Source organism: Colias philodice, chromosome 14 (assembly GCF_061535455.1).
Source record: "Colias philodice isolate Cphi_HAF_F1 chromosome 14, ilColPhil1 Martin Lab GWU primary, whole genome shotgun sequence".
Classification (NCBI taxonomy): domain Eukaryota; kingdom Metazoa; phylum Arthropoda; class Insecta; order Lepidoptera; family Pieridae; genus Colias; species Colias philodice.
The window spans coordinates 1187417-1197789 of NC_143099.1; the positions used below are offsets into that span (position 1 = coordinate 1187417).

At 34.1% G+C, this 10373-nt stretch overlaps 1 long non-coding RNA gene across 1 annotated transcript in view; it reads right to left on the bottom strand.

Moving 5' to 3' along the window:
* Positions 1-8631, bottom strand: part of LOC149482639 (uncharacterized) — a 66068-nt gene extending 57437 nt beyond the window's left edge. The window contains exon 1 of the long non-coding RNA XR_016316594.1: positions 8039-8631. This is a non-coding gene — a long non-coding RNA (uncharacterized LOC149482639). The remainder of the gene's footprint in view (positions 1-8038) is intronic.
* Between the last annotated feature and the right edge of the window lie 1742 nt (positions 8632-10373).

Below are 10373 nucleotides of genomic sequence, written 5' to 3' on the forward strand. Positions count from 1 at the left end.
AACCTAATTTGGTGTTTTGAAGGAAAGGACCACTTTTCAGGCGCATTTTTCCTTCGGTTATTAATTCCCAAAATAAATCAGCACCGATCAGTAAATCAATAGGTTGACTTTCGTAAAAATTGGGATCAGCTAACAATAAATTGTGAGGAATATTAAATTGATTTAAATTAACCGTGGTTGTAGGCAATTTTGATGTAATTTGGGGCAAAATCAAACATTGAAAACGGGCAGTGAAGCTCCCGTCGCGCGATTTAATTTCAATGTTACAAGATTGCGAACATTGCGTAATAGAATTACCTACACCGTGAATATGTTGAGTGGACTGTAATATTCGTATATTTAATTTATTTGCAAACGATTGCGTTATAAAGGATCGCTCGCTTCCGCTATCTAAAACTGCGCGTGCGCAATAATACTCACCCGATTCATTATATACTTCAACTATCGCCGTAGACAATATGACAATCTGTTGCGAATAATTGTCATCCTTTGTATGCATAACGGTTTGTGCGTGATTAATACATTGAAGTTGCATGTGTGCGTTATCTACTGAAACCACTGAAACGGGATGCGTATTAGTAAGCGAGGGGTGCTCGTACGTAGTTAACGTCACTGTATTTTGTTTAATTGGTGATAATTTAATTGCATCACAAAGTAAACTATTGTGCTTTTGTTCACACTTTCTACACGGACCAAAAAGACAAGTACCAACTAAATGACCTGGGCGCATACAATTAATGCATAAGTTTTTATCATTTATGAAATTAACCCTATGTTGCGGAGATAAGTCGAGAAACTTCTGGCATGAATACAGCTGATGCCTTTCGTTACATAGCAAACATGACTTGTAATGGCTGCGCGACTTATTGGATTGCGATTTAGATTGTTTGTTATCCGAAACTATGTTGCAATGAATTTTGGATGATGAATTTTTATTTTGGTAAGTAGAAAATTTATTTGAGTTATTTGAAATACTAGGTTTATTGTGATTTACGGATAGTGTAGTTAATAAATCGGCTTTTTCTTTAATGAATTCTAATAAATCGTTTAGTTTAATAATTTTGTCCTTATGTAATTTATAAAATGTGTTTTTAAATTGTTCCCACTCGCGTTCAGTGGTAGGATCTAACTTTGAAACTACGATATAAATAATCAAAGTGTCCCAGTATTCCGTGGGTTCTCCTAAGATTTTAAGAATACGTAAATTTTTTAAAACTGTATCAATTAAATTGTGTAATTGAATAGCCGATTCTCTTGAGACGTTTTGAAGTTTTTTTTTTTTTTTTTTTTTTTTTACCTAAAATAATGAACCTAAGGTATCATTATTGAAAATTACGATCTAGCCCTTTACTATAGGCTAATGAGTAATATAAATCTAACTTAATTTGCTAGGTATAGTATGTCTAAGAATGTGTCCATTAACACTTTTCTTAATGTCTCTATTTAAGGCGAAGACACTTTGTTCATGTGTTCTTTATGAATAGCACTCACTATATTACACTGACACTTCACTAAACTAACTCAAAAGGTTTTGTCCTTTTTAGTCTTCTCACTATGTCCGTGTTGTCAAGGAGCTGGATAGCCTCGACGTTCACATGATGGTGAAGTCTGCGTTCGTGAGCTTCGGCGTTTTTTTTAATTATGTCCGTGACGAGATCTACTTTAAGGTCCCGATGTAGGTCGTCATTTCTAATGTACCAGGGAGCATTCACGATCTCTCTCAGCACTTTATTTTGGAATCGTTGTATGATAGTGATATTACTTTGTTTGGTACAGCCCCAAAGCTGACTACCATAAGTCCACAAAGGCATAAGGACTTGTTTATACAAGAGTAATTTGTTTTGCTTTGAAAGTGTAGAATGCTTGCCAATTAGCCAGTACATAGCCTTATAGCGAAGCTCTAGCTCCTCGCGTTTCTTTTTGACATGAGCCTTCCAGCGAAGCTTTGCGTCTAGAGTCATACCCAGGTATTTCGCTGTATTTTGATAAGGTATTACATGATTATTTATGTATACCGGATGATAATTTGGCTTTTTGTTTGTGAAGTCTATGTGAATAGATTTAGACTCATTGAGTTTTACTCTCCATTTTTTCGTCCAGTCAAAGATCGTATTAACAGCTGTCTGAACTTTTTCTACTGCTTCTTCATGAGTGTCACCTGTAGCCATTATAGCTGTGTCATCCGCAAATGTTGCAATGGTGTTGTTCTCTAACTCAGGAATATCGCAAGTGTACAACAAGTACAGAATAGGACCCAGGACACTTCCTTGCGGTACTCCAGCTTTTATAGGCTTAAGCTCTGAATATGCATCATCTTTTCTTACTCTAAACATACGTTGTGATAAGTAAGACTCTAAGATGTCAGCAAACTGTTTTGGGAGCATATTTCTTAGTTTGTATATAAGCCCTTCGTGCCATACTTTATCAAATGCTTGCGCCACATCCAAAAATACCGTGGAGCAAACTTTTCTTTCTTCTAGAGCCTTTTCAATTATATTGGTTATCCTATGTACTTGATCTATTGTAGAATGGCGTTCTCTGAATCCAAATTGGTACTCAGGAATTAAGTTTCTTTCCTCGATTATGGGTTTTAACCGTTTCAAGAAAAGTTTTTCAAATAATTTTGACATGATCGGCAGCAGAGAGATCGGCCGGTATGAAGTAGTCTCATGTGGCGGTTTACCAGGTTTTGGTATCATTATAACTTCGGCTATTTTCCACACATCAGGCACACACTTAAGCCTAAAGGTAGCATTAATGATTGTAGTTAGTTTGACAATAGCCTTCCGCGGAAGGTTTCTAAGGATTTCTCCAGTAATGAGATCATAGCCAGGTGTTTTCTTTCGGCTAAGTCGTTTAATTTCACTGGATACTTCTCTTGGAGTGACTAGTCTTATTTCTAGCTCATCATTTGCTGTTTCTTCTACTAAAGTGAAGTGTTCATTCTCTTCATTGGGTTTGAAAATTTGCTCCAGATGTTGTGCAAATCTTGCTGCTTTTTGCTCGTTGCTGATTGCCCACCTCCCATTCACATCTTTGATTGGTGGGATATGCGTCATTGGTTTTTTTGAACTTTTTGTGGTTTTCCAAAGGGAGTAATCTGTTGTACGATCACTAGTTAGATGACTAAGGAAGATATCCATTGATTCATCTTGAAACTTTTGAATTGTTCTTTTCAGTCTTTTAGTAAGATTATTAAGTACTGTTTTATCATGTGGAAATCTCGTATGGTGCCATATCTGTCTTTGTTGTCTTTTTTTGGCTATAAGATTTATTATTTCTGGCGGATAATTATTGGATCTTTTGCTTTTTCTAACAGTAGGTGTATTATTCCAAGCGCTTTTCTGTATATCAACAATAAATTTTCTGATTTCATGCTCCAGATCTTCCTCGCATTTTAGAGGAATTTTTAATTCTATCACAGATTCTAAGTCCTTTTTGAAGCTTTCCCAATTAGTATATTTATTTACTAAAGTAGGATGACTTTCGTTTGAAATCGATGACTTGATTCGATGACTACGTTTTGAAGTGAAAATATTGCCTTAATGTGACTTTGCACTATCAAACGCGTGTTATTAAAACGGTGTAATAAAAGCTCCCATGCAACCATATAATTTTCGGATGAAAATTCTACGTTTTCTATAACGATTTTGGCATCGCCTTTTAAACTCGCCTTTAAATAATGGAATTTTTGAACCGGTGGTATTGTTTTCGAATTATGAATTAAGGATGAAAACGTATCGCGAAATTCTACCCAGTGTTCATGTGAACCGTCAAAGCTAGGTACAGAAATAGTCGGTAATTTTACTGAATCGTTATTAAAATTGTTACAGGTCGTATGGTCGTGCGCTAAGGAACAGTCAATGGATTTATTAGATCTATCCTCGGAATTATCTGGGTTTACCATGCAGTCCAGCATCGCCAGGACAACATAATATTCCCTCTCAAACTCTACGCGTGATTCTATGAGTTTATCCGTTTCTGACTCCGGGACAAGATCTTCGATTTTACTTTGTACTTGGTTGAAATCGTTCATTAAACTTTGTGCACCTGGTATACGTAATTTTAGTTCTGCCCTTTGATGTGTATCAAGATCCACGTTTTCAAAAGACGAAACATATTTCTTAAAATTCGTTAATCTACATTTGATTAATCCCCTTTTTTTTCTCAAATCCTTAAGCTCCTTTTGCTCAGAAAGAGACATAATGACTGAAGTAAAAAGCTACAAGTACTTACGTGCCACGTGAAGCAGATTCTTCGGCTGCGTAAAAGCACGTGAGGAGGCAAGCAACACCAAAAGCTCTGGAATATACAAAGCACAGTATCACTCAGATGAAGCTTTACAGGGTTGGATAAATTAGCTGGCCGTCTTACCAAACTGCACTGTAATTTTGCGACTTCCTTGCCGATTGCGTCTCCAAAATCCAGGATGTGATCCGGTGTCGAAGGTCCAGTAAATGTTGACGACTGGTTCTAGATTTTAGGTGGCGAAAGAAGATGAAAATAAACTTGTGCGTATATAAGTAGTTTAATAATCAAAATTACAGAATGCGTTTGGTAGATTAATTTTAGTGAGGGAGTGTCCTGCTCAGCGGTTGCGTGGCGAGTCAAAGTAGTAGAGGACAGTGGGGTCAATCCGCGGCCAATCGCACGGCGCCGCGACGTGACGCCGCGATGACGCAGTCGCAACGCTCCGTTCCGCACGATTTTGTTGCGGCAACAGAATTATACAAATGCTTAGGTATAACATAAAACACATTAAAAAGTTATCACACATTATAAAATGAACGTCACTAGGTATATTTTATCTACCTACCTATATTTTATAACTAAGGTGTAACTAAGATTTCACGAAGAAATAAAGTGTAGGTTGCAAAGTCCTATTAAATGTAAGCGTTTATTATGTTTAAGAATCACAAAATACAAATGAAAACCTACCAGTTAGTCTGCTAGTCCAAATCATTACTCTCCTTACGCTACAAAAGGTTATTTTTATTTTATTACTAGCTTTCCGCCCGCGGCTTCGCCCGCTTTGTCTAAAACATAATAAATTATATACTAAAATCTTCCTCTTGAATCACTCTATATATTTAAAAAAACCGCATCAAAATCCGTTGCGTAGTTTTAAAGATTTAAGCATACATAGGCACATAGGGACAGAGATCTATAATCACTACATAGTATAAGACTTTGTTTTATACCTACTATGTAGTGATTATAAATATGTATTGGCTATGTTTATGAAAAGTGAAACCAATATAAACATAAATAAAACCTTTATTAATCGCCAATGCTTGAATGAAAACATTGTGTCCATAGGTACAATCATACATACATCAATAATATTCTTTTATTATCATCCGGACTCTTCATTTAATTTTGTAGATTAAACGAGAAGTTTATTGCACGGCAATGCTGCCGCTGTCTGTCCGTATGCTTGCTTACCTAATGCTTTAAACATCTTTCTTCTTCTTCTTCTTTCTTTATATATAAAAACTAGCGGCCCGCCCCGGCTTCGCCCGTGGTACATATGAAAAATAGATGTTGGCCGATTCTCAGACATACCCGATATGCTTACCAAATTTCAGAGGAATCGGTCAAGCCGTTTCGGAGGAGTATGCAGACTAACATTGTGACACGAGAATTTTATATATAAGATGAATCGCAAAATGTGTTGGTAAGCGCATAACTCGAGAACGGCTGAACCGATTTCGATAATTCTTTTTTTATTATATTCCTTGAAGTACGAGGATGGTTTTTATGTAGAGAAAACGTAAATATGTACCACGGGCGAAGCCGGGGCGGACCGCTAGTTTAACATAGATACATAGGGACAGAGGTAGATAGAGTGGTTCTTGAGAGAGGTCTTCGTATATACATAATTTGTGTAAGTTTTCTACAAAACGAGCGAAGCCGTGCGAAGATCTATATTCTATTTATTAGGTATATAAAAACAGAGATGTCACAGAGACATTGCGTACTAATGCAGACTATACCTAATCTATCTCTAAATTTCTTCTATTTTTGCATAAAAAACACGAACATCCATATTCGTAAATTTTGGCGTTAATAATAGTTGTAGCCAATGTAGCGAAAATGATGTGTTGTCTATGACTGAAACTCACTCTTGTTTCTTGATATTTTACAAATAGGTAGGTACTTACCTATCTTAGTAGGATTTGAAATTAAAATTTTTAGGTAGCCTGTCAAAGGCTTACGATGAAGTGAAAGACACGGTTTCAAATGCTGCCCACGTTAAAAATTGTCTTTTCTTAAAATTTTAAAACTTTTATAATTATGAAAAAATGTGCTCTCAATTTAAACATCATGTTGCTTTCAATTTTTGTATGCATGTATGTATGTATGTCTGTGATATGCGTTTAATCAATAAAGTATTGAAAAGTTTATCAGTGAAAATGCTTGTAAAAATTAGAAGGTAACGACATTTTATCCTGCTTTTACAATGTATGATTTACTTCTTATTATTCCTAATTAGGATTACATTAATCGTTATCAATTAAGCATTATCCTAAAGTTTTGAATGGGATAATTCATAGTCAATTGTAACTTACCTAGCGATAATACTGGCCTAAGAACTCTAACTTACCTAGCGATAATACTGGCCTAAGAACTCTAACTTACCTAGCGATAATACTGGCCTAAGAACTCTAACTTACCTAGCGATAATACTGGCCTAAGAACTCTAACTTACCTAGCGATAATACTGGCCTAAGAACTCTAACTTACCTAGCGATAATACTGGCCTAAGAACTCTAACTTACCTAGCGATAATACTGGCCTAAGAACTCTAACTTACCTAGCGATAATACTGGCCTAAGAACTCTAACTTACCTAGCGATAATACTGGCCTAAGAACTCTAACTTACCTAGCGATAATACTGGCCTAAGAACTCTAACTTACCTAGCGATAATACTGGCCTAAGAACTCTAACTTACCTAGCGATAATACTGGCCTAAGAACTCTAACTTACCTAGCGATAATACTGGCCTAAGAACTCTAACTTACCTAGCGATAATACTGGCCTAAGATCTGTTTTAATTTTTTATCTTCTTCTTATATATAAAAATGAATCGCAAAATGTGTTGGTAAGCGCATAACTCGAGAACGGCTGAACCGATTTCGATAATTCTTTTTTTATTATATTTCTTGAAGTACGAGGATGGTTCTTATGTAGAGAAAACGTTAACATGTACCACGGGCGAAGCCGGGGCGGACCGCTAGTACCTACTTCATAAATAAATGCGTAAAAAATTCACTAATTCGGTTCTTTTAAATATTTATGAAGCAGGTGAATATATAACACAATTACTATTTAAATATTAATTAGAAACTAACACCGTATCATAGCATTTCAATACATTTTCATCGAATTTATGAAAGTGATGACAATTTTGTTGCTTGTAAATTATAACTACCTAAGTATTACCGTTTCAAATGACTTGTTTCGTTTATATTTCATAATTTATTTATACATCAGATAATTTTACAAATTTTACTAACTTTATTCCTTTTTGTGGCTTATACATTTTTAATATTTATTGTATTAGGGAAAGCTCTATCTTTTTAAGGCTCTAACTCTATGCCCTTTTATCAATACAGGTTTTAATTTTTAATAAGGGTTTCTTAAGGAAACCTACATCATTGGTTAATGAAAAGTCACATTTTATTGCGCAAATAAATTTTATCCGTAGCTGTTTATCCAAAATATTGTTCTACAATAAAATTAAGTATATTGTAGGTAAAATAATATATGTAATATAAACGAAACATTTCATATATGTATTTACATATTATATTGTGCATTATTTAATATATTTAGCATATAATAGCTATAGAATCGAGAGATTTGTAAAAATGTATTATATTATGACTACGAAATTGTAAATATCGACTTCAATACAGTCATTAAAGTAAAAATTGTTAATAAAATTATATTCATAAACATATTACTTTGTATTATTTCTACTTGTATCCTCTTAATTTAGAATAAACTCAAACATTTATTTATTCAATTACCTAGACTTCTTTAAAAAACCGGCCAAGTGCGAGTCGGGCTCGCGCACAAAGGGTTCCGTAGCAGCAAATATAATAAATTACAGTTAAATCAACCTATCTCAAAAACTATAAGAGATACTTTGATCAAACCAAAAATCGTTGAAAGAGTTAATTAGCATGCATCACCTCTATTTTTTTTAGAATTTTATACCCCGTAGTTATAAAAATAGAGGGGGGGGGACATACTTTTTACGACTTTGAGAGCTGATATCTCAAAAACCGTTCACTTTAAGAAAAATGTTTTTTAGAAAGCTTTATATCATTTTAAAAGACCTTTCCATTGATACCCCACACGGGTATGTACATCGAAAAAAAAAATTTCATCCCTCAGTTACATGTATGGGGGGCCCCACCCCCAATTCTTTTTTTTACTATTTAGTGTCATATTTTTGTAGCGGTTCATACAACACATATTCCCATCAAATTTCATCACTGTAGTACTTATAGTTTCCGAGTAAATCGGCTGTGACAGACGGACAGACGGACAGACGGACAGACGGACATGACGAAACTATAAGGGTTCCGTTTTTGCCATTTTGGCTACGGAACCCTAAAAACACTTTCGAATCGTCATTACATATTTTTAACATTTACCACCGGTTCGGAAAGCAGTATCTATGGAGAAGAACCGGCAAGAAACTCCATAGTTGCTCTTTTGAAATCAATCATTTGATGTCAATATTACAATTCAATTTTACATAATATGTAACTTATATCTAACTGCATAATACCTTAGATGCCAAAGAACTGTCCTGTGGTATAAATTGGAATGGAATATTATTTTTAAATAAATAAATAAACTTGAGTAAATTACAGTACAGTAGGTAAATAGGTAAGATGTAAGCTAGGTAGAATTATAATAATTGAATGTATACCTACATCAATTAGGTAAACGAAACATGTAGGTATTTCATTTCAAGTAATATTATCGCATTACCTACTTAAAATGAACTTAACCGTTAAAAGTTTATGTATGTAAGGGCTCTCGTGGATATTTCATTAAAATCTGCTTATCAGTGTCATACTATTTTAAACAACATACCTAATATATTGTAACTTATGTAGTACTACAACTACTTACTTTAAGCATTCACTTATCATCCACTTAATTCACTTAAAAATTTAATAATTTGCTAAATGAGCAACGACCCTTAACATAGGGTAGTCGCATACCAATAAGTTAAGGTGAACACACTCTCATTAAACTTTTAATTAATAAACTATATAAAAAACCCCTCGAACGTGATCCGCAAACAAAGTGCTATCGTTTAAAAAAAAGGTCTATCAAATTATGAGCAGCAGTTTAGTGTATGACTAATAACGTGCTAAAACGTTTTTAGCGACATATTTCTGTAAAACAAAAGAGTTTGATAACAAAGAATATAGAGGGTAAATATAATTTGCTATTGTTTTAACGAACTTGTCACTTAGTGTAGAGTACTTCATATTATATTTGAAGTATATAAAATAATATGCGACACAATCATAATATTATACTCGAAATTGTTATTTTTCAAGTGTTATTAATATCATAAAATAAATAAACTTGGCAGTTTTTGTTTGAGTAAATTATCAAAAACATAAATATATTTAATTAAACAGCTGTTGTAAAGGAGACTTTAAAATCATATAAATAATAAAGTTCTTATTTTATAGCGCTACAAGATATTGTAGGACAAAGAGATAGAATTTAAAATAAAAAATGTTGTGTGGTTTTATGAAACCACGGTAAAAGTGAAACTATTCGAACGGTTCCGAACACTGCTTTGTGTAGCGCATGTCGCGTGTCGGTCGGCTGCCGAGTAGGTATACCTACTCGGCAGCCGCGATACACGCGACATGCGCTACACAGACCAAAAAGTTTGAGACGATGTAATAAAAGTTTCACTTTAATAAAATATTAGTACCATTACCATTAGTTTACAAACTGTTAGGTATTATTCGTATTGTATGCTCCCTTTTCATATTTGCATTTTTTTCTTACATTCATGACAACATTTAGTTTTTTTTTAATTTAAACAAATAAAAAACATTATGTTATAAATATTTCAGCAATTTATAAACGACACTGTTTACCTACATGTTTACTATTTAGGTAGTATGAAACGTCATTTCAAAATGCAAAAGTACTAGGTATTGAGGTCTATGCAAATCTAGTCATTGTGGCATGCCCTAGGTTCCTTATAAAGATAGTTAATTAGATTTAGGATGTGATCTACATACTTCTAAATGTCCATTAGTCAATGTGTTGAATTGGTATTTAAATGGTGTGCGAATTAATTTGGCCATTCAACAT